This window comes from Mustela nivalis, assembly GCF_964662115.1.
Source record: "Mustela nivalis genome assembly, chromosome: X".
Taxonomy (NCBI): Eukaryota; Metazoa; Chordata; class Mammalia; order Carnivora; family Mustelidae; genus Mustela; species Mustela nivalis.
The window spans coordinates 25,875,207-25,899,727 of NC_139040.1; the positions used below are offsets into that span (position 1 = coordinate 25,875,207).

A 24,521-nucleotide genomic window follows, 5' to 3' on the forward strand; every position below is an offset into this window, starting at 1 on the left:
ATGAATTGTGCTTCACTGCCGTGGATGAAGAGGACGTTCACAAATTTCACTGGTTTTTGAATGAATAAATTCATTATTTTTCAAAATTATTAATTTTTAATTTTACTTGTCTCTGATCACAAAGAAATACCACAAGATTTATCCCAAACGTTTTAGATTAATATTAGTTTCGCATCACCAAGAACATTGTTAAATAAGAATTTTTCCAAGACACACCCATGTAAGGGCCAGTAGGAAGGATAGGCTCTTTCAAGGGCAAAGGAACATGAACATGCGAGAAGAATGTTTGGTGGAAGATCAAGAGACTGATGTTCTTACATTGGCAGTTGAAACCAAAGTCCAGTTCAAAGACACATTTGGCTGCGGGTCAGGAGCTACGTGTGCTATGAATTCAGATGTTTCTGCAAGAGAAAATAATGCTTTTAAATTTGAGCTCCAAATCAATGACGCCAGAGAATCCACACCAGTTCTCCGTCTGGAATCTGAAAGGAGAGCCTAAATGTTCCAACAAAAAGGTCACGTTGGAGCCAATTACCAAGCCCCTGAAGTTGTTAAAATCATTAATGGAACAGCATCCACAATTCCAAGAGCTTTAAGATAATATCAGGGCTGAAAATGTAATATTTCCACAGCGTGCAGTAGAGAAGAAACCGTATTTAACTCTGCCAAACCACTTGTTCCCTCAAACTACTCCGTCATCTTTTAAATGCCTGAAATACCGAGTATCTTACCCACCCCCATGGCTATTAATAAATCACAAGCACAGATGCCTCAAATAATCGGCGTTGTTCTGTGATGGGGCCTGCTCCTCATATGGGCAACACCATGTAATGTGTTCCTGAGTGATTAGCAACAGGGATCTACTCAAACCTGCTCCAGAATATAACACTAGGAATGACTTCTAAAGAAACTTGTTACAAAGTTGAAAATTATTACAGCTGTGAACTAATTATTTCCATTAGAGAAAAGTATTACAATTCCAATATTCAGGTTTTTATTGTTTCTATTAAACTTTATTTAATGATTGTTAATTATTCTCTTGCTTCCTAGAGTTTCATTTTTTCCAGGTACTCATAATCTAGGCCTGTAGTATTAAACTCTAGTTTTCTTTCTTATTGACGAAAAGAGACCCGCCTATCAGGCACTTAGAAACCTCCCCAGTGACTAGCACAGGGCTCGGCAAATACTAAAGACTTAATAAATATTTGCTGAATGAATGAATAACCTTTATATAAGCTGGGGGTTTTTTGTTATGAATAATAAAATTCAATTCTTGTTAGCTTGGGAAAAAGAGGAATTATTTGAAGGTTAGAGGGGAGCAAAAAGGTTCAAGAAAAGCCTAGAGAACCCAGATCTTCAGAAACCAAGCATCCAGGGTGCCTGGGTGGCTCAATGGGTTGGGCCTCTGCCTTCGGCTCCAGTGATGATCTCAGGGTCCTGGGATGGAGCCCCACATCGGGCTCTCTGCTCAGTGGGGAGCTTGTTTCCCCCGCTCGCCTGCCTCTCTGCCTACCTGTGATCTCTCTCTGTCAAACAAATAAATAAAATCTTTAAAAGAAAAAAAAGAAACCAAGCATCCAGAAGGCACCAAAGCAAGAACTGCTTGCTGCTTCATCCCGTCTTTGTATTATTCCACTGGTGAATCAAATTCAAGAGGACGCTTCTAATTGACCTAGATTGGTTCTCCTTCACTACTCCTGAGCTAGGAGAGGATAGCGTGTCTTAATTAATATTCCTGCCAGTCTTTATCTAGTATATAAACAGAGGATCTCCCCAAATGAAACCTGGGTGCTAATGCCAACAGAAGGCAGGATGGATGCAGGAAAGGAAGGGAGGACAAAGGAATGGAGTCTTCTTCTAAGAGCTACATAAGGTTAGGAAGAAAGTATTTCGTATTAAAAAATCACTAAGGGGGCGTCTGGGTGGCTCAGTCGGTTAAAGCCTCTGCCTTCGGCTCAGGTCATGATCCCAGCACCCTGGGATCGAGTCCCACATCGGGCTCCTTGCTCAGCAGGGAGCCTGCTTCTCCCTCTGCCTCTGCCTGCCACTCTGTCTGCCTGTGCTTGCTCTCTCCCCCCCTCTCTCTGATAAATAAATAAAATCTTTTAAAAAATAAATAAATAAATAATCACTAAGTAGGGGCACCTGGGTGGCTCAGTGGGTTAAAGTCTCTGCCTTTGGCTCAGGTCATGATCTCAGGGTCCTGGGATGGAGCCCTGCATCAGGCTCTCTGCTCAGTGAGGAGCCTGCTTCCTTCTTTCTCTCTGCCTGCCTCTCTGCCTACTTGTGATCTCTGTCTGTCAAATAAATAAATAAAATATTTTTTTAAAAATCACTAAGTAATATTTTATTTTTTTAAATTTACTTATTTTAAGAGAGCAAGCAGGGGGAGGAGCAGAAAGAGAGAATCATAAGCAGACTCCCTGCTGAGCACAGAGCCTGATGCCGGCCTCTGCCTCACGACCCTGAGATCACAACCTGAGCCAAAATCAAGAGTTGGATGCCCAACTGAATGAGCCACCCAGGCACCCCCAAAAGCCACTAAGTAATAAAGTGTTGTCTTAGAGGTTGGGCTCCTAGGACTCCCCACAGGGCACAAGTTGTAGACTCCTAAACAGAGAAATTACTTTCAAGGGGGTATTAAAGTGAGAGGGCATTTGCTATTCACTATTAACCTAATGCAAAGAACTAAGAGGAACTCTAGTTTGTTCAGAAGAGTTGATAAAGTATAAAAAATGGAGAGGTATGATCCTCACCATGTGCATCCTCAATAGAGATGCAGAGTAGACAAGAGGCTGCAATCTGAAAGATGCATCATAGTCTCTAATTTACTTAACGACCTGTATTTAGCAACACTAACAACTCTCAGGATTCAACTTACTCATCAACAAAATGGGGTTAATAACACTTGCTTCACCAACTATATTAGGGTGCTCCAGAGAAACAGAATAGAACCAATACGGTGTGTGTGTGTGTGTGTGTGTGTGTGCGTGTGTGTGTGTGTTTGGAAAGACAGTGAGATTTTTCTTATAAGAAATTGCCTCGGGGCGCCTGGGTGGCTCAGTGGGTTAAGCCACTGCCTTCGGCTCAGGTCATGATCTCAGGGTCCTGGGATCGAGTCCCGCGTCGGGCTCTCTGCTTAGCAGGGAGCCTGCTTCCTTCTCTTTCTCTCTCTGCCTGCCTCTCAGTGTACTTGTAATTTCTCTCTGTCAAATAAAATAAATACAATCTTTAAAAAAAAAAAAGAAAGAAATTGCCTCACATGATTATGGAAACTAAGAAGTTCTTAGATCTATAGTTGGCCCTCTAGATGCTCAGGAGAGTCAAAGGTATAGTTTCAGTCTGAATGTCACTAGGCTTAAAACCCAGAAAGAGCCAATGTTTCTGTTTGAGTTCAAAGGCAGGAAAAAAAACAGGTTTTCCAGCTCAAAGGCAGTCAGGCAGGAGAAGCTCCATCTTATTTACAGGAAGGTAAACCATATGTGTTGTGCAAGTGTTCAACCGATTGGGTGAGGCCCACCCAAATTAGGGCTGGCAATCTGTTTCTTTGTCTGGAGAACCCTGACTAATGTAAATTTTGTTACTACGAAAGGGAGTGCTGCTGTAGCAACTAACTAAAAATGTGGAAATGGTGTTGAAACTGAGTAATGGACTAAGACTGGAGGAGTTTTGAGCTAAAGGCTAGAAAACGCCTAGATTGTCATAAAGGGACTAATCGTAGAAATATGTTAGAGGTGATTCTGGTGAGAGCTTAGTAAGAAAAGAGAAAAGCTGTAGACAAAGCCTTCATCTTCTTAGAGAATATATAAATAACAGTGAACAGAATGTTGGTAGAAATATCAATATTAAAGTCCATGGTGTTGAGATCTGAGACAGAAATGAGGAGCAGGCTAATTAGAAACAGGAAAAAAGGTGACCCTTGCTATAAAGCAGCAAAGAATGTGTCTGAATTGTGTTCTGGTGCTGTGTAAGAGACAGAACTTATGAACAATGAAATTGGGTATTTAACTGATGAAGTTTCGAAGCAAATTGTTGGAGGTGTGGCCTGGATCTCCTTGACTGCTTATAGAAAAATGCAAGAGGAGAGAGAGAAATTAAAGGAATTGTTAAGCAAGAAGGAAGCAGAACTTGAAGATTTGGAAAATTATCACCCTGTCCATAAGGCAAAAAAAATGGAAGAGCATGTTCTGGAGGGAACATAAAGGGTGTGGCTTATTATGGGATTAACCAGCAGAAACCCTGCCAGTTCCCACTGAAGTGGGGATGGAGGCCACAAAATGAAGAAAGGCTGTTGAACTTCTTGGATTCTACAGGAAGTTGCCCTAGAGCTATCTGCTATACATTGTGTTATCCTTCAAGAAAAGAAAAGAAGGATTCTGAAAGTGATCCAAATATCATCAGGGGCCACCATTCCCAGCACAGACCCAGGGGAAAAAGTTGATTCCTCCTTGGTTTTAGAGGGTGGGCCCACCTTTAAAGTTTCAAGACACCAGGCTGCCACAACCTAGAGCTCTGGAAACAGGGCTGCCCGGCAAAGCCTTGAGAGTGAGGCACCGCCCCCTCTCACCTGCAGAGACACAGAGACTGTAACACCACCTAGCAGAACTTCAGGGGCAGGAGCATAGCCTAGGGACATGGGGACAAGACTGCAGGACCCAGCTGGTTCGGAAGGCAGAGCACCAAGCCAAAAAGGATTATCCTTAAGCTTTAAACCCTAATGGAATTTGCCTTGCTAGGGCTTTATTTTGGGTTTTTTTCCCCTAGTTTCAAGTTTCTGTTTAAATTCCAGTTAGTTAGCATACAATGTAATATTAGTTTTAGGGGTCGAATTTAGTGATTCATTACTTACATGCAATAGCTAGTGTTCATCATAAGTGCCCTCCGTAATACCCAACCCCCATCTCACCCATCCCCCATCCACCTCCCCTCCAGCAACCCTCAGTTTGTTCTCTATAGTTATGTTTTACCTCTATACCTATGTTTTACCTGTTTTATGTTTTACCTCTCTTTTATTCCCCCATGTTCATTTATTTTGTTTTAAGCTCCACATATGAGTGAAACCATTTGGTATTTGCCTTTCTCTGACTGGCATATATCCCTCAACATAATAGACATGTCAGTCTCTTTTTATTTAAATTCAGTTAACATGTAGTGTATTATTACTTCCAGAGGTAGAGTTCAGTGATTCGTAAGTCTTAATATTACCCAGTATTCATCACGTCACATGCCCTCCTTAATGCCCATCACCCAGTTACCCCATCTCCCCAGCCACCTCCCCTCCAGCAACCTGCAGTTTGTTTCCTATGATTTATAGTCTTTTATGGTTTGTCTTCCTCTCTAATTTCATCTTTTATTTTTCCCTCCCTTCTTCTATGATCCTCTGTTTTGTTTCTTAAATTCCACATATAAGTGAGATCATATGATAATTGTCTTACTCTGATTGACTTATTTCACTTAGCTCAATACCCTCTAGTTCCAACCACATCATTGCAAATGACAAGATTTCATTTTTAATGGCTGAGTAATATTCCATTGTGTGTGTGTGTGTGTGTGTGTGTGTGTGTGTGTGTGTGTGTGTATACCACATCTTCTTTATCTATTTTTCTGCCAATGGATATCTGGGCTCTTTTAATACTTTGGCTATTGTGGACTTTGCTGCTATAAACATTGGGGTGCAGGTACCCCTTTGGATCACTCTATTTGTATCTTTGAAATAAATACCTGGTAGTGCAAATGCTGGGTTGTAGGGTAGCTCCATTTTCAGCTTTTTAAGGAAACTCTATACTGTTTTCTCAAGTAACTGTACCAGCTTGCATTCCTGTCAACAGTGTGAGAGGGTTCCCCTTTCTCTGTATCCTCTTCACTTGATCTTAGCCAAAAGGCCGAGAAGCGATCTCTCTGCATCCTCTTCAACATCTTTTGTTTCCTCACTTGTTAATTTTAGCCATTCTGACTGATGTGAGGTGGTATTTCGTTGTGATTTTGATTTGTATTTCCCTGATGCTGAGTGATGTTGAGCATTTTTTCATGTGTCTGCTGGTCATTTGTAATCTCTATACTTAGCTTCTTTGCAGAAATATCTGTTCATGTCTTCTGCACATTTATTGATTGGATTATTTGTTCTTTGGGTGTGGAGTTTGATAAGTTCTTCATAGAATTTGGATATAGCCCTTTATCTAATAAAACATTTACAAATAACTTCTCCTATTTTGTCTGTTGTCTTTTGGTTTTGTCAACTATTGCCTTTGCTGTGCAAAAGCTTTTATCTTGAAGTCCCAAGAGTTCATTTTTTCCTTTGTTTCCCTTGCCTTTGGAGATGTGCTGAGCAAGAACTTGCTGCAGCCGAGGCCAGAAAGGTTGCTGCCTGTATTCTCTAGGATTTTGATGGATTCCTGTGTCATATTTAGGTCTTTCATCTATTTTGAGCCTATTTTTTTTAAGGTTTTATTCACTCACTTGAGAGAGCGAGAGAGCAAAATTCGAGGGGAGGGCCAGAGAGAGAGGGAGAAGCACAATCTCCACTGAGCAGGGAGCCTGATGTGGGGCTTGATTCCAGGACCCTGGGATCATGACCTAAGCCTTAGGCAGACACTTAACTGACTGAGCCACTCAGGTGCCCCATTTTGAGTCTGTTTTTGTGTATGGTGTAAGAAAATGGTCCTGTTTCATTCTTCTACATGTGGCTGTCCAATTTTCCCAGTGCTATTTGTTGAAGAGACTGTCATTTTTTCCGTCAGATACTCTTTCCTGCTTTGTCAAAAATTAGTTGACCATAGAGCTGAGGGTCCTTTTCTGGATTCTCCATTCTTTTCCATTGATCTATGGGTCTGTTTTTGTGCCAGTACCATACTGTCTTGATGATCACAGCTTTGTAAGAGAGCTTAAGTCCGGAATTGTGATGCCACCAGCTTTGGTTTTCTTTCAGCTTTTCATTCCTTTGACTATTCAGAGTCTTTCCTGGTTCCATACAACTTTAAGGATTATTTGTTCTAGCTTTTAGAAAAATGTTGATGGTATTTTGATAGGGATTGCATTGAATATATAGATTGCTCTTGGAAGCGTAGACATTTTTAACCACATTTGTTCTTCCTATCCTTGAGCATGGAACGTTTTTCCATTTCTTTGTGTCTTCCTCAATTTCTTTCATGAGTGTTCTACAGTTTTCTGAGTACAGATCCTTTGCCTCTTTGGTTAGGTTTATTCCTAGGTATCTTAAGGTTTTTTGGTACAATTATAAATGGGACCAATTCCTTAATGTCTCTTCTTAGACATGTCACTCTTTGTTTCCTTCTGATTTCTTCCTTTTGGAATAGGAAGAGCTATCTTTTTCCTGTCCCACCATTGTATTTTGGAAGCAGATAACTTTTTGGTTTTTCAGGTTCACAGCTGGAGAGGACTTAGCCTCAGGATGAATCATACCTCAAGTCTTCCCCATATCTGATTCAGATGAAATTTAGATAAAACTTTGAACTTTAAACTTTAGAGTTGATGCTGGAATAAGCTAAGACTTTGAGGCTGTTGGGGAGAAATGAATGTGTTTTTCATGTGAGAACAACATTTGGGGGGACCAAGAGTGGAATATTATAGATTGAATGCTTGTGACCTCCAAATTCCTATGTTGAAACCTAGCCCTCAGTGTATGTCCAGATAGAGTCGCTAAGGAAGTAACTAAGGTTAAATAAGGTCATAAGGATGGGGCCTTGATCTGATAGGATCAGTGTCCTTATGGAAAGAGACACCAGGGTCTCTTCTTCCCCACCACTCTCTTTCTCTCTCTCTTCATGCACACACATCAAGGAAAGGCCATGTGAGCACACAGTGAGAAGGTAGCCATCTGCAACCCAGAGGAAGAGTCCACATCAGCCACCAACCCCACTGACACTTTGATCTTGGATTTCCAGTCTCTGTAACTGTGATAAAACAAACTTCTGTAGTTTGTAGCACCAAGTCTATGGTATCTTGTTTTGACAGCCCAAGTAAGCAAATACATCTACCATTTAAAAAACTGCTAAGAAAATCAAATAATTTAAGTGATATAGAAGTGCCCTTTGAGGAGAAAAAGTTAAAATAACTGCATAGGTATAAATATTATTTTTGTGTGTCTATAATTAATATACACTACACTGGCCATCAGTTGTTACGTAGGAATATCTGGAAGACCTAAGTGTGAAAGACTGCTAACATTCTCAATGTTATTATCAAAATATGTACAGGGAACATTTCAAATTAGTGGGGAAAGCATGAATTATTCAGTGAATTGTGTGGAGCCATTTGGAGAGAAATAGTTAAACTCCCACATGATGCCCAACATATAAAAATTCCAGACTCTTCTAAACCCTACATTTAAAAAATAGCTCAACAGCATTAGAGGGAAATGTTGAAAACATTTTTATAGTTTAGGGATCGAAAATATCTTAAGTTTCAAATTCAGAAGCCATCACGCTAATGGAGGATAGTCAGAAAAAGGGCAGACAGTGGCAAGGGGCTCCCCATCCTAAGAAAAAACTACCTTTAAAAGGAAAAAGACCCCACCCCGTTATTCTACACCACTCTGGAAGGAGTCCTCTATACTTTCTCTCATGAACAACTACCTGATAGGTAGCTGAGTGTGTGGACAAAAACCTGACTCAGTGACAGGTACACGGAGGGTTAATCAGATTAAAACAGTCTTCCAACAATCTCATAAAAAACCCCAAAAACCTAGAGTCAGAAACTCTAATGGCAACTCTCTCTGGTGCCCTCCCTCTTTGGGAGCTTTGTACTATCACCCAATAAATTTGCTTTGCTGCCCACCACTCTTCGTCTGGTCTACCTCTTCATTCGTCAAAGCAGCATGACCAAGAAAAGCAGGCACTAAAGGAAAAAAATCCTGAAACAATACTATGTAAAATTTTTCAAGTTCTTTTTTTTTAAAAGATTTTATTTATTTATTTATTTATTTATTTATTTATTTATTTGACAGAGAGAGATCACAAGTAGGCAGAGAGGCTGGCAGAGAGAGAGGAAGGACAGCAGGCCCCCCGCCGAGCAGAGAGCCCAATGCGGAACTCGATCTCAGGACCCTGAGACCATGACCCGAGCCGAAGGCAGCAGCTTAACCCATTGAGCCACCCAGGCGCCCAATTTTTCAAATTCTTTACAGCAAACACACACACACACTTAATGGATAAGCAATAGAGTGGGAGAAAATATTTGCAGCATAAAAACAAAGGGTTAATAGCCACCAAATATAAAGAGTTTCCACAAATTAATATAACACCAATTATACAATAGAAATATAACCAAAGAGAACATAAGCACACAATTCTTTTTGTTAAAGGGTTTTTAACACATTCACAATGTTGTGTAACCATCACCACTACATAAATTTCAGAACATTTCATTATTCCCAAAAGTAACCCATTAATATTAAGCAATCATTCCTTCCTTTCTTAAGCCCCTGGTAACCACTAATCTATATTCTGTGTAAATCTACAATCTACATAAATTGATGAATTTGCCTATTCCAGACTTTTCATGTAAATGGAATCAGATAATATGTAACTTCTTGTGTCTAGCTACTTTCACTTAGTATAATACTTTGAAGGTTCATTCACATTGTGTCATTCATTTTTATGGCTGAATAATATTTCATGGCATGGATATACCACATTATTATGCACTCATAACTTGATGGACATTTGGGTTGTTTCCACTTTACAGGTACCATGAATAATGCTGTTATTTGTGTACAGTTTTTTATGTGAATATATGTTTCTAATTCTTTTAAGTATATATTTACCTAGGAATAGAATTGCTGGGTCATATGGTGAATCTATGTTTAATTTACAGACGAGCTGACAAAATGTTTTCAAGAGCAGCTGCACCGTTTTACATTCCCACCAGCAATGTTTGAGGGTTCCTATTTCTCCACATCCTTGCTACATCTTGTTATTTTCTGTTGTTGTTTATTATAACCATCTCAGTGGATATGAAATAGTATCCCATCATGGTTTTGATTTCCATTCTCCCAGTAAATAACAATGTTTAGCATCTGTTCATATGCTTATAGGCCATTTGTATATATTCTTTGGAAAATGTCTATTCCTTTGCCCATTGTAATTGGATTGTTTTTCTTTTTGTTGAGTTGCAAGAGTTTTTATATATTCTGGGTACTAGACCCTTATCAGACATATACTTTCCAAATATCTTCTCTCATCCTATGAATTTTCTTTTCACTTTCTTGATTGTCTCCATTGAAGCACAGAAGTTTTTAATTTTGATGAAGTCCAATTTCTCTATTTTTTTCTTTTGTTGCCTGTACTTTTGGTATCATATTTAAATAGTCATTTCCTAATTCAAGGCCACAAAGATTTACACCTATGTTTCTTTCTAAGAATTTTATAGCTCTTCCATTCAGAGATTGATACATTTTAAGTTAATTTTTGTATATGATATAAGGTAGGGGTCCAACTTTATTCTTTTGTGTGTGGATGTCCAGTTGCCCCAGCACTATTTATTGAAGACTATTTATTTCCCATTGAATGGTCTTGGTACCCTTGTCAAAAATCAATTGACCATAATATATGGGTGTATTTCTGGATTCTCAATTCTATTATTTTGGTCTCTATGTGTATACTTAATCCAGTACCACATTGCTGTGGTTACTGTAGCTTTGTATTAAGTTGTGAAATCATAAAATGTAAGTTTTCCAAAATTATTCTTCTTTTTCAAGGTTGTTTCTGCTATTTATGGTCCTTTGTAATTCCATATGAATTTTAAGATTGATTTCTCTATTTCTGCAAAAAAAAATGCCATTGGGATTCGGATAGAGATTGCATTAAATCTGTAGATCGTTCTGGGTAGCACTGCTTTCCTAACAGTATTAAATCTTTCGATCCATAAACACAGGATGTCTTCCCATTAAGTCTTCTTTCATTTCTTTCAGCAACCTTTTTTAGTTTCTAGTATGTCTTAAACCTCCTTAATTAAATTTATTCCTAAGTATCTTTTTTTGATGCCGTTATAATGGAACTGTTGTCTTGATTTCATTTTCAGATTGTTCATTGCTAGTACATAGAACTAAAGTTGATTTTTTTTTATTTCTTAAGTAGGCTTCATGCTGGGTGCAGGGGTGAACTCACACCCTAAGATTAAGACCTGAGATGAGATCAAGAGTTGAATGCTTTACTGATTGAGGCACCCAGGGGTCCCAGTAAAGTTGATTTTTTTTTTTTGAGAGAGAGAGCAAGAGAGAGTGGGGGGAGGGGCAGAGGGTGAGGGAAAAAGAGAATCTTCAGCAGGTTCTATGCTCAGCATGGAATCTGACTCAGAGCTTCATCTCACAAACCTCAGATCATGACCTGGGCTGAAATCAAGAGTGAGACACTTAACCAACTGAGACAACCAGGTGCCCCTGTAAAGTTGATTTTTGTATGTTGATCTTATTCTCTGCAAATCTGCTGAAATTTATTAGTTTTAACAATTATTTTATGGATTCTTCAAGGTTACCACATAAAAACTCATGTCATTTGCAAATAAAAATAGCTTTACTTATTCCTGTCCAGTTTGAATGACTTTTTTCTTGCTTAATTGCTCTGGTTAGAGTTTCCAGTACAATGTTGAATAGCAGTGGAGAAAGCAAACATCCTTGTCTTCTGTCTGATCTTAGGGAGCAAGTGTTCAGTCTTTCACTATTGAGTATGATGTTAGCTATAGGTTTTCTGTTGATGCTTTTTTTAAAAGATTTTGTTCATTTCTTTGACACATAGAGAGAGCACAAGCAGGGGGAGCAGAAGAGGGAGAGGGAGAAGCAAGCTCTCTGCCCAGCAGGGAGCCCAATTCAGGGTTCAATCCCAGGACCCTGGGATCATGACCTGAGCCAAAGGCAGACACTCAACCCACTGAGCCACCCAGATGGCCCTCAGGGATGCTTTTTATCGTATTAAGGAAGTTCCTTTTTAGTCCTTGTATTCTGAGTATTTTTCTCATGAAAGGGTATTGGATTTTGTTAAATGCTTTTACTGCATCAATTGAGATAAGTTTGTGGGGATTCTATCCTTCATTCTATTAATATGAGAATATTAGTTAAGGAATATTCTCCAATATGGTGTATACATTGTATAATTTTTATATGTTAAAACTACCCTTGCATCTCTTGCATAAATCCCACATGGTCATGGTGTATAATCCTTTTAATATGATACAGGATTCGCCCTTGACCTCTGACCCGCCGGCCGCCCTTGAGTTGGAACCGTGGGGCTAGGGAGCCGGAGCCCGCGACTCCGAGGCGGAGCGGCCACCATGGCCAAGTACCTGGCCCAGATCATTGTGATGGGGGCGCAGGTGGTGGGCAGGGCCTTCGCAAGAGCGCTGCGGCAGGAGTTTGCAGGCAGCCGGGTGGCAGCTGATGCGCGAGGACGTGCTGGACACCAGTCTGCAGCTGCCTCTAACCTGTCTGGCCTCAGCCTCCAGGAGGCCCAGCAGATTCTCAATGTCTCCAAGCTGAGCCCTGAGGAGATCCAGAAGAACTACGAACACCTATTCAAGGTGAACGATAAGTCCGTGGGTGGCTCCTTCTACCTGCAGTCCAAGGTGGTCCGAGCCTGGGAGCGCCTGCAGGAGGAGCTCAGGATCCAGGCCCAGGAGAACAGAGAGAAGGAACAGATGCCCAAAACGTGACCGCTCAGCTCGCCCCACTGCACCCTGCCCACCTCCTTTAATTTATAGTTTGGTAATAAATGTCCTTTCTGCATTTCTCAGTGCACAAAAAAAAAAAAATATGATACAGGATTCAGTTTGCTAATACTTTGTTGATGATTTTTGTATCTATCTTCCTACAAGATATTGGTCTGTAGTTTTCTTTTCTGGAATGTCTTTGTCTGGCTTTGGTATCAAAATAATACAAGCTTTGTTGAAGGAGTTAGGAAGTGTTCCCTACTTTTTATATTTTGAAAAGTTTGAGAAGGGTTGGTTCTTTCTTCAATGGCCTTTCTAAGCTAATTTTGTAAGGTTTATATTCCTGGCAGCCATTGAATTCTTCATTCTATACACTTAGTGGTCAGCTAGTGATTAAAAAAATTTTTTTTAAATTTATTCACTTGTGAGAGAACAAGAAAGCAAGCACAGAGGGAGAGGGAGAAACAGACTCCCCACTGAATAGGGAGCCCCATGCAGGACTCGATCAGGACCCCGGGATCACAACCAGAGCTGACAGTGTGGAGGCCGAGAAAAATTAAGGCCATCCCACCTCAGGTTTAGCCTTAGCGTAAGTACAGCCATCTTAGCTCCACCATCTCAGACCCCTGTGCCCAAGAGCTGAACTTTCCCCTACTTTACTTTAGTTCTAAGGACCCCCACCCTGCTTTGGTTCCAGAGACCCCCCCCACCCTGCTTTGGCTCCAGAAACCCCCACCCTGCTTTAGTAACAGGAACCCATAAATACCCCTGCCTTAACTAAGCTCGGGGTCCAAGTCCCTGCTCCGCTGTGTCAGGTGTACTTGGGCCCAAGTTTAAGTTAGTTAAATAAACCCTTGTGTGATTGCATCGGTGTTGGCTCCTTGGTGGTCTCTCAGACGTGAAAACTCAGGTACAACAATGGCAGACATTCAACAGACTGAGTCACCGAGGTGATGAGGGAGCAGGAGGCTGGCTGAAGACAAAGCAAAAGCTGGCGCCTTGCACGCCCCTCTCCATCCGCTCCCCCTCAGTCATATGTGTAGCATCCCTCAGGCAACCCTGACTGCTATGAACAATAAGCAAATAGTTAACTTGCTGGGATCACAATCCTGCTAGACAGGAGTCTCCCTTGGCTTACAAATGTCCTAAATCTCACTAACAAAGCAGGCTTGTGACATCCCACCAAAAAGTCTCCCAACTATCTTAATGTTAATGGCTGGTCTAAAGACAACATTGATCAAGCCCCAAGGGCAACCTTGTAGGCCCTCTTTAGCATATGAAAACTCCATTGAAACCTCCCTTCCCTTCACCTTCCCCCAACCACAGGGTACGTAACCTGCCATCCCTCACAACCCAGGGCAGCTGCTCTTCCTGCCCACGGGTCCTGTCCCCGTGCTTTAATAAACCACCATTTTGCACCAAAGATGTCTCAAGAATTCTTTCTTGGTCATCAGCTCCGGACCTCAGCCCACCGAACCTCACCTAGGTTCTAGAACTTCATCAGAGGCACCCCAATGGTCAGCTAGAGATTTAACAGAGAATTCCTTAAATACCTGTAATAACAACAACAAAACCCCGAATCTCTTGTGTCATTGCTGAGGGGCTCTGTGTGTATTGTAGTATGCCATCAACACTCAGGTAGTTAACAAGTCTGCCCGACCCTTTATTACCTGCTTGCACAGAGACTGTGAGTAAGTCATACGTGAGAGCTTATGGCCTTCTCAGTACTTTCTTGAGCATGTGCCCCATCTTGGACATACGTGTGGCCTTCTAGATTCCGAGGAGTATATAGGAGGTTTTCAAAGCCCTTTTCCCCAAAAGCAACTCATTTTCCAGCCTCTCCTCCAAAGCTTTTCAGTTTTCCATTTTTGGCCACTACTGTTGTCTCTTGCTCCAGGCAACAGTAGCTAAAACATTTGTCTTTCAATATTTTCAGCAAACAGCCCCACCTCAGCTCTGAGGGAGTTCCATATTAGGTAAAATGAAGGTAAGCCCTTTGAGCTAATCCTCCCAGGGAGATAATCAGACAGGTCAAAAAAATTAACCACAATTTGGGCTCTTCTTTAAAAAAAAATTAATCACAATTCTTAAGAATAAAGTCTGTTCTGCTCCCTTTAGTACTGGGTGGTTATACCAAAAATGCAGCTTGTTGTGTTCAAGGTCTCTGCCAAGATTGGGAATGAGGAGAGGCACAGGGTAAGTTTAAATGGTACAAAGCTCTCCTACTGAGATTCAGATCTAGTTTCTTTTTTTTCAAAATTTTGTTTAAATTCTAGTTAGTTAATAAATGTAATATTGGTTTCATAGATATAGTTTCTTGATTTAGCATTTCCCTGGTTGTTGTAAGCATTTGATTAATTTCCAGAATTCTGAAAAAGTTTGTTCTAACAGTTTTTGCCGATTTACTCATTGCTTTTGTGGAGGGGTGAACTTTTGGAGTTTCCTGTTCTGCCATTTCACTGATGTTTCAGGTAATTCTTTTTTTGTTTTAAGATTTTATTTTACTTTGTTAAGTAATCTCCATACCCAACATGGAGCTTAAACTTACAACCTTGAGATCAAGAATCACATGCTCCACCAACTAAGCCAGCCACAGGACCGCAGACAATTCTTAAGATGAAAAATAGTTGTGGGGCCCCTGGGTGGTTCAGTCAGTTGAACATATGACTCTTGACTTTGGCTCAGGTCATGGTCTCAGAGTTATGGGATCAAGCCCTGCATTGGGCTCTATGATCAGAGCTGATGAGGGAGCAAAGGCTAGCTAAGGACAAAGTAGAAGCCGGCGCCCTACAACCAGCCCTCTTGTGACATTCCTCAGGAACTCCTGGCTGCCCTACAGGAAGAACAAATGGTTAACTAATAGAGGTCATAGTCCTGCAGGACAGGAGTCTCCCTCAGCTTACAAATGTCCTAGTGATTTACAATAACCTAAATTCCAGAAGATCCCCAACTGCCTTCATGTTGGTACCTCATTAGAGAAAAAACAAACAAACAAAACACAGCTTGGCTTGACAATAACCGGGTCTCCAGTAACCTCAGTCTTCTTTACCATATGTCAGCCCTTCTGAACACCCTCTTTGTCCTCACCTTCCCAGCTCCTGAGTACATCATCAGCCACTCCTCAGGATCACGGGGCAGCAACTCTTTCTGCCAATGGGTCCTGTCCCCGTGCTTTAATAAAAACATGTTTTTGCACCAGAGACGTCTTAATAATTCTTTCTTGGTCGTAGGCTCCAGACCTTACTTATATTCTAAAACTTCATCAGTGCGGAGTCTGCTTGTCCCTCTCCCTCCCCAATTTGTGTGCTTGCTTGCGCTCTCTCTCTTTCTCTCTCTAAAATATATGAAATCTTTTTTAAAAGATGAAAAATAGATGACTGTTACCTCACGAGTTATTAGTGTGAAATGCCAATTGAGTATTACCCCCACCTTAAAAGACCACCAGAGACGTGAGTCAAAGCCAATCAGCAAGGGTCGTTTATTGCAGGTTCGAACCTGGACCTCTGCGCCGCTCGTTGCCGATAACGCCGAGAGGTCCCGAGCTGGGTTGGTACAGGATTTTTATAGACAGATACAAACAAGTTTCGGGTGGGGCTGAGCTGATTGATTGATAGTTTGAACAGGCATACTTGGCGTCAGTGGATTGGGTCAGGGGACCCTGCACAAAAGCAGACAAAGCAATCTTACAGAAGCAGAACTGGCTGGTTAGCCCACACATGCGAAAAAAGCACTATCAGGATATTGAAGGCCTGGTTACTTATCAAGTAAAGACAATTGGGAGTCTCCTGGTGGAATCTTACATTCCTGCTATCAAGCATCCTTGTTAATGAGATTTAGGTTTAGAAGAAATTTAACTTTATTTACTTTTCCTTCTACCTCCGCCTCCTTCCGTTTTTCATGGAGGGGAGGGTGACATTAGGGCTATTGATAAGGTAACTTCTTTGTTGTAAATCTCAAGGACATTTGCAGACCAAGGGAGACTCCTACCTTGCAGGACTGTGATCTCTGCAAATTAACTATTTATCGTTTTATGGCAGTCAGGGGTGCCTGAGGAATGCTACACATATGGAGGGGAGCGGGTGCAGGGGGGGGTGCAAGGCGCCAGCCTTTGCTTTGTCCTCAGCCAGCCTCCTGCTCCTTCATTCCCCCCTGAACAACTTTGACCCTTAAATCTTTAAGGGGGTTGAAGGTGGAAGGTCTCATCTTCTATAACTTCTTCGTGCTGAATAGGGGTGTAGAGCTGTCCCTACCTACTGGGGGTCAATATTGATCAGGGTAGGAATGTATAAGGGAGTTATGAAAGGTGGAGGCAGCTGAATCCAGCGCTGATAGTGAAGAGGTGTCCTCGCGGGCGTCCTCGCGCGCGTCCTCGCGCGCGACAAGGATCGTCTGTCGTGGTGTAGTCATTGTAGCAATGGAGTCTCGGCACCAAGTAGAGAAACATGGAACAAAGCAACGTATTAAGGTTAATAAGGCGATAAGAATAAGAAGCCCGAAAAGGAGATTTGGCCATAGCCCTCCTCCAAGCCAGGAACTTAACCAATCACTAAAAGAGAGAGAGGGACCTTGTAGAGCCTTAATCTGGGCATTCATATCCTTTATTAGTCCTGTGATATTTTTGTGATAGTCTGGGATGTACACACAACATTCTGTCTTGATAATTGCACATGTGCCACCCTGGGCTGCTGTCAGGACATCTAAAGCCAACCTATTTTGTAGGACTGACTTGCGTATCTGTGACACTTCGGTATTAAGCTGGGAGATGCCATTTAGTGAATCATTGAGTGCCTTTGTAGTATATTTATTAAGGGCTTCTACATGCCACATGACATCCTCTAGTCCCGCAGATGGAACAAAGATGGATGCTAAGTGATCATACCATTTAAAAACAGATCGCGTCCATCTTTGTTTCAAGTTGGGGAGATTAGCTGGAGTGGTGATGGTTTTAGTAATGCACCCATGAATCCAGGCAAATCCTAAGGTACAGCGACCTACCCATCCTGGAGGAAGCCAGGGCCACAGGTTGGTTCCACATATCCAGTGGGTTCCGTTTGGAGCTGGCCATCTAATGCCAGGTCGCCTTACCCAGTCAGTAGCAAAACATTCAGTAGCCTGAAGTACTATTATTTGGGAACACACTTCTAGTGAGCCATCCTAGACATCGTGTGTTATTTGCCCAAGTACCACTCGTATGATTCTTTTGTTCCCAGCATAAAACTGCATTTTGAGTGAGCTCTCCAATGGGTGTGGGTATGAAACACAAATATGTATCCTAGATTTGATACACACCATCCTTAGTATAGCCATATGGAGGGTCTTGTAATTTAGACCCATATTGGATTGGGGAGTTATGGCTTGACAGCAATCCCCTTTCCTTCCAAATAGCTCCATGGGCATGTAGTACCAGGAAAGCACATTTGGAGTCAGTATTAATGTTTATTCTTAGGCTTTGGCAATTGCAAAGTGCTAGTGAGCACTATGGCACACCTAGCTTTTCTTTTTTCTTTTTTTTTTTTCTATGAAAACTACTGTCGTCAGAAAACCAACTGTCATTTGTATTTTTAACAGGGGCATCTTAAATCTGGACAAATAGAGTAAGCAAGATTAATAACCTTTTTTTTGCTCTATAGAGAAAGAAGTACAGTGGTCAGGTTCAGGCATACAGGTAACTAGGTTTAAAGTCTGACAAGTTTTAAGTATTATTTCTGGCATATCTGTTAGTGTAGCCCAGTATTTAGTAAGTCGGCCTCCATCATCCATTGGTGGCCTTTGGCTTCTAAGACAAATCTGGACCTGATGTGAAGTCATTACAGTCAGGGACTGTTTTATAGTGAACTTTGAGGCTCTTTTTATGAGGAGGGCTGTTCTATGCTTAGCTAAAGCATCTGTTTGCAATTGCACCTCAACAGAGGTGGCCTCTAGGATAAATATGACTAAGGGATGAAACCAATAAGAAGACCTTTGAGTGGTCCAGCCTTAATAATATCCTGATTACAGAGGATCACTGGCAAGTGAGAAAACTTGTCAAGAGATAAGGGGAGCCCACCATGAAACATCCAATCCAGTCATAAAGAAAGTGGGGTCATCCATTATCTCCACAAGACAGTAAGATCGACTAAAGAAGCTATTGTACAACTTCTCTGAAGGGGGGGGGTGGGGTGCAAGGCGCCAGCCTTTGCTTTGTCCTCAGCCAGCCTCCTGCTCCTTCAAGTGAAATACAGATTAAAGTGAGATTTTTTTTTCTTACTCCATCAGTTAGCAAAAAAGCAAAAAGATTGAGGATATCTAGTATTGACAACAAGGTGTAAGAAAATAAGCACTCACATACTATTGATGGCATAGCTTTTAGCATGCAATTGGTAATATCTCTCAACGTTTTTGATGTGCATTCCTTTCGACTCAGTAATTCTACTCCAAGGATTTAACTTATGGACACACACACATGTATAAAGATATATTTATAGGGATGGTTTTTGCACAATGTAAGTAAAAATCTAAAGACAAATGGGGTGCCCAATAGGGGAGTAGTTAAGTAAATTATAGCACCAAAAAACCCTGTAATACACTGTAGAAACAGAAATTTCATCCTAACATCATTGGCAATTGGCTTCTTCCCCTGCCCAAGTGTTGGATGGGGAGGACTAATGGTCTTAGCTTGTGCGGGGAGCAGGGGAAGGAGTCTGGGACTTGGAGGAGAGAACAAAATTAGACAGCAAAATCGCAGGCAGCCTTGGAGAAGGAAGTAAGGAGCTAGAGATAAATATCTCTTCTCCAGTATTCTTTTGGTTCAGTCCCCTCAGATTCAGTCCATGAACACAAATGACAAACCAAGATGCATAGTATGAGTCCATTTACAAAAGTGTGAATGTGTATGTGTGTGAATTGTATACATGTATATGTATGTATGTATGCAAGTGTCTTTTAAAAGAACTAGATGGAAACACATAAGCTAATAACCATAGCTACATCTAGGAAGAGAAAGGGGGCGATGGGGAAGGAATAAAGAAGTCTTACATTTTACTACATGTAACTCTATGTTATTTGAACCTTTAGAACAGGAGGGAATTCATCTAACTAAAAAAAAAAAATTATCTAAATTGAAACCTTGTTTAAGATGAGTAATGAAAGCAGACTGGGAAGAGGAATCAGTAGTAATTCCATTTCTCTAGCAACAATGAGCACAGTTAGAGAACCCCAGAGCCCCGAGTGAATTTACAGATTGCAATCTCAAAAGATGAGATTTGCCGACATTGACGTAGTGAGTTAGTGACAGTAACACGTACAACCCAGGTCTTCTTAATGCAAGAGGAAAACTGGATTCCCAAAACAGAGAGAAAACCTGAAAGGACAGTGGGAATCAATGAACCACTAAATGTGAGAAATGTTCTGGAGGCCAGTTGCAGCCCACGGTACTCTCCATCTCCATGAACGTGGAAGAAACGACTAGAGACTTGGTACAGACCATGGAATGTAGTGAGAAAGAGGCTGTGGCAGTTTTGCCTTCTACGGGGCCTCTGGTTTTGGTATCTGTCACTTAGAATTCTCCAGAAAGCTGTTTGACAATCATAAGAGGAAATTAAGTACTTCATTGGTATCTGTGGAGTCCTTGACTTTAAAAGAGTCCCATGCCCTGTTTAGCACGTAGAAGCAGCAGCAGTAATAAGCTGTTCTCACTCTTCAAGGTACACTTTTTAACCAATTGTTTTACATGGAGAAGGTAGAGAGAGAGGTAGCAGAATCCAACTCTGGCTAATCTGAATAAAAAAAGAATTTACTGGAATGGTACTGTCAGTGGTGCACTGGTAAATGTTTAATGACCAGCCCTTCAGAACAGCAACAACAACAAAAAGTCTGATATGTAGTGTTTATTTATTCCCATCAAATATATACTGCTGGGGCTCCTGGGTGGCTCAGTTGTTTAAGCAACTGCCTTCAGTTCAGGTCATGATCCCAGGGTCCTGGGATCAAGCCCTACATCGGGCTCTCCGCTCAGCAGGGAGCCTGCTTCTCCCTCTCCCACTCCCCTGCTTGTGTTCCCTCTCTCACTGTGTGTGTCTCTCTCTGTCAAAGAAATAATTAAAATCTTTAAAAGTAAGTAAGTAAATAAATAAATAAATACTTCCAAAGATGGCCTATTGTAAGCTACCAGTGTGACATCATCTGACTCACAAAATTCCTGAAAAATCAACAATGGCCCTCAGAGCTGATAGGGGGAATTTCACAGGATGGAAAGGAAGCAGAAGGTCAGCCACCAGGAGGTACCAGTCTTCATGGCAAGAACTACTCGAAGATATTGTCAAGTCACCATCACACTAGCCTCTCCACACAGATCTCTATATTGCTTCAACCGCTTGTCATAGGCTTTATGACTTTTAGGGAAAAAGTCACTCATTCACCTCAATATCCACAAACTATGTAATCCAAAATTAATGCCTGTGACCACACTGCTACCTCTCAAAATACCCTTAGCTGTGGGCCCTAGTTCACACCCACAAGCTCCAACTTGCAAGGTTTCTTCCTGCTGGTTCCTAAACTGTATGAAATGCGTTTGAACTTAGTTTGCGGCAATGGCTGAATTCATGGCTTCTTACTTTTTTGTCTTTTCAAAACCCTTCATTATGGAAAATTCACACACACCTACAGAGGTAAAGAAAATAGGGCGAGGAACATTCTCAATAATTGTCAACTCACGACCAATATCGTTCCATCTATATTCCCATTCTTTCTTTTTTCCCTAGGGAAGAAAAGCATCACAAGGAAGATTAGAGACAATTAAGATAGTTACTTGGAGGGTGCCTGGGTGGCTCAGTGGGTTAAGCATCTGCCTTCAGCTCAGGTCATGATCCCAGGGCCCTGGGACTGAGTCCTGCATCAGGCTTCTTGCTTAGTGGGGAGCCTGCTTCTCCCTCTTCCTCTGTCCCTCCCCCTGCTTGTGCACACACACACACACAGACACACACACAGACTCTCTCTCTCTCTGTCAAATAAATAAATGAAATCTTTAAAATATATATATATGCAATCAAAACTTGACCACGGTTAAAAAAATAGGCTGCTCATTGGGGAAGGAAGTCTTTTTTCCTCTTTATTTTTTTATTCAACTGAAATTAACACACAGTGTTATATTAGTTTCAGATGTACAACATAATGATTCAATAATTCTATACATTACTTAGGGCTCATGATGATAAATCTACTTAATCCCCTTTACCTATTTCACCCATTCTGCCACCCTTCTCCCCTCTGGCAACCACCAATCTGTTCTCTTCATTGAAGAGTCTGTTTTTTTGTTTCTTTTTTTTCCTTTGTTCATTTGTTTTATTTCTTAAATTCCACATATGAGCAAAATCATACAGTATTTGTCTTTCCCTGACTGACTTACTTCACTTGGCATTATACTCTCTAGATTCATCCATGTTGTCACAAATAGATTTCATTCTTTTTTATGGCTAATATTCTATTGTTATCTATATGACATCTTTTTTTTTAATCTTCTTTATCCATTCATTTATAAATGAACGTTTGTTTCCATATCTTAGCTTATTATAAATAATGCTGCAATAATATAGGGGTGCATATGTCTTTTCAAATTAGTGTTTTCATATTCCGTGGGTAAATACCCAGCAGTGGAATTACTGGATCATATGGTAATTCTATTTTTAATTTTTTGAAGAACCTCCATATTGTTTTCCACCATGGCTGCACCAGTTGCCTTCCCACCAACAGGGTACAAGTATTCCCTTTTCTCTACATCCTCACCAGCACTTGTTTTTTATTTTAGTCATTCTGACAGGTATGAGGCACTATCTCATTGTGGTCTTGATTTGCATTTATTTCCCTGATGATTAGTGATGTTGAGTGTCTTTTTATGTGTCCGTTGGCTATCTGTATGTCTTCTTTGGGAAAATGTCTGTTCGTATCTTCTGCACATTTTTTCCCTTCTGCCCATTTTTAATTGGATATTTTTGGTGTTAAGTTATGCTATTTCAATATTATTAATCACATCTGCAAAGTCCCTTTTCCATACAAAGTAACACCCACAGGTTGCAGGGATTTGGATGTGTTTATCTTGTGGGGAGCCATTATTTGCCTATCACAGATAGCAAAAAGATAAAAGGCAACTATAATTCAGACTTCAAATCTGCCTGGATCAGAGCATGATAGAAAACCTAACTAAAGTAAGACTATCTACAAGAAGAGAAAACATTTTGGGATATGTTACCTGTGATGCAAGGGGTTGGTGGGACATCCATATGGAGAGTTTGAAGTTTTGGAAAAGTATCCAGGCTGAAGATTAAGATTTGAGAGAATCTATAGAGATATGGTATAGGAAGAGTTTAAGCTCTTTGAAAGTAGATATTAGATGTTTGAAGTTCTAGCCTCAGTGACTAGCATGGTATCTGGTTCATAGGAGATGTTCAACAAGTGTTGAGTAAACAGGTGAAAGTAAGATCCCAGAGACGAACAGCAGGATGAGGTAGACAATATGGAGGAGTGGAGTTCGGGCGAGAGGAGAAAGTTTCCTTCTTTGAAACAAGAGGTAATAAAAGGGGGAAAAGGAGTTTATACAAAATAATTTTGAAATGAACAGGATATGTTGCAAGATCTCACTTTGGACAATTCTGGAATTATCAAAATGGAAAAGTGACATCATCACTGAGGAATGTTACTGAGAGTGAGACTGAGATTTGAAGAAAGTAAACCATTAAATGTCAGAATGGAAAAAGACCTTGTAGAGTAGCCTATGGGCTACCTACCCTCAGTTTACAGACAGGAAAACTGAGGATTCAAGAAAGAAATACATTTGCTCGGGTTACCAAAGCAAACAGAGTTTAGTTCAATTCATGTAACATATATTTATTGAATGTTGACTCTATGCCAAGCAGACCCTATGCTAGGTGATGGAATACAGTGAAAAACAAGGCAGACATAGGATCCGACCTCACTGAGTTTTTAGTACAGAGGCAAAGACACAGAAGTAAGCAGGGTGGTAAGTACTATGGTGGGAAGAACTTAAAGAGCCTAAGGAGAGCATAGAGGAGGAAGTATGTGTGGTAACAAGAAATGAATACCAAGACTGGTGAGCTGATATTCCAGCCCAGCTGAGGGCGGACAGTGACTTGGCTGTTCACCCAGGTACCAGTTTCATGACCTAAGTGATATTTATAATTCCAGGAAGAAGAAAAAAAGGCAACTCCCAGGACCTTGACTCTGGTTCTAACATTCCTTTGTACTTGGCTCTTCTCCTCATGTTCCCCAGACAGGCCAGACCATGGGAGGAGCACTTCAGTAAATTGAGTGGTCAACTGTGGATTAAATCCTATAAATCTGAACCCACTAACAAATAGGATAAAAACTCAGAAGTTTAGCTCTATCTTTCCAAGGGTACCCAGGACTGAGGAAGCTAACAGAGCAAGGATTATTTGCCTGAAGTAAGTGAGGTTTGCAGTGAGATTTCAAGTCTACAACCAGGGAGATTAACAGAGAGCACAGCCCACTTTGTTTCACTACTTTAATGTGCTATCACATCTCTCTTAAGACCAGTTGTGCTAGGAGCCAATAATAGCTTAAGACAATTATGTTTTGGCAAAGAACACATTTAAAGTGTACAAAAATATTTATACCACTTCTCTAGCTTGAAGTAAAACAATTACATTTCTATTACTTTTCTAATTAAATGATCCCTAGCCCCTCAGCTTACCCATCATTAGAATATGCTTCTTCACTCTCTAGGGTGCCTCCTCTTGCAAGGGTCCTATGAAACTCAGGGGTCATACTCATTTCAAAGGGTCAGTACTGGCTTCTGTCGACTTGAGGAAAGAAAGCTGGAAGCCCGCTCAGTCCACCTAGGAAATGTTTTCTTC

General features: G+C 41.0%; 1 long non-coding RNA gene and 1 pseudogene across 2 annotated transcripts; one reads left to right on the forward strand and one right to left on the reverse strand.

The window, feature by feature from the left end:
- Positions 1–76: 76 nt before the first annotated feature.
- Positions 77–24,521, reverse strand: LOC309856308. The gene is made up of 2 exons (XR_014307150.1): positions 24,359–24,521; positions 77–401 (listed from the first exon to the last, which is right to left on the reverse strand). It is a non-coding gene; the product is annotated as an uncharacterized lncRNA (long non-coding RNA).
- LOC309856245 (mitochondrial import inner membrane translocase subunit TIM16 pseudogene) lies at positions 12,197–12,733 on the forward strand (annotated as a pseudogene). Its single transcript has one exon. The product of its transcript is annotated as a mitochondrial import inner membrane translocase subunit TIM16 pseudogene (transcript).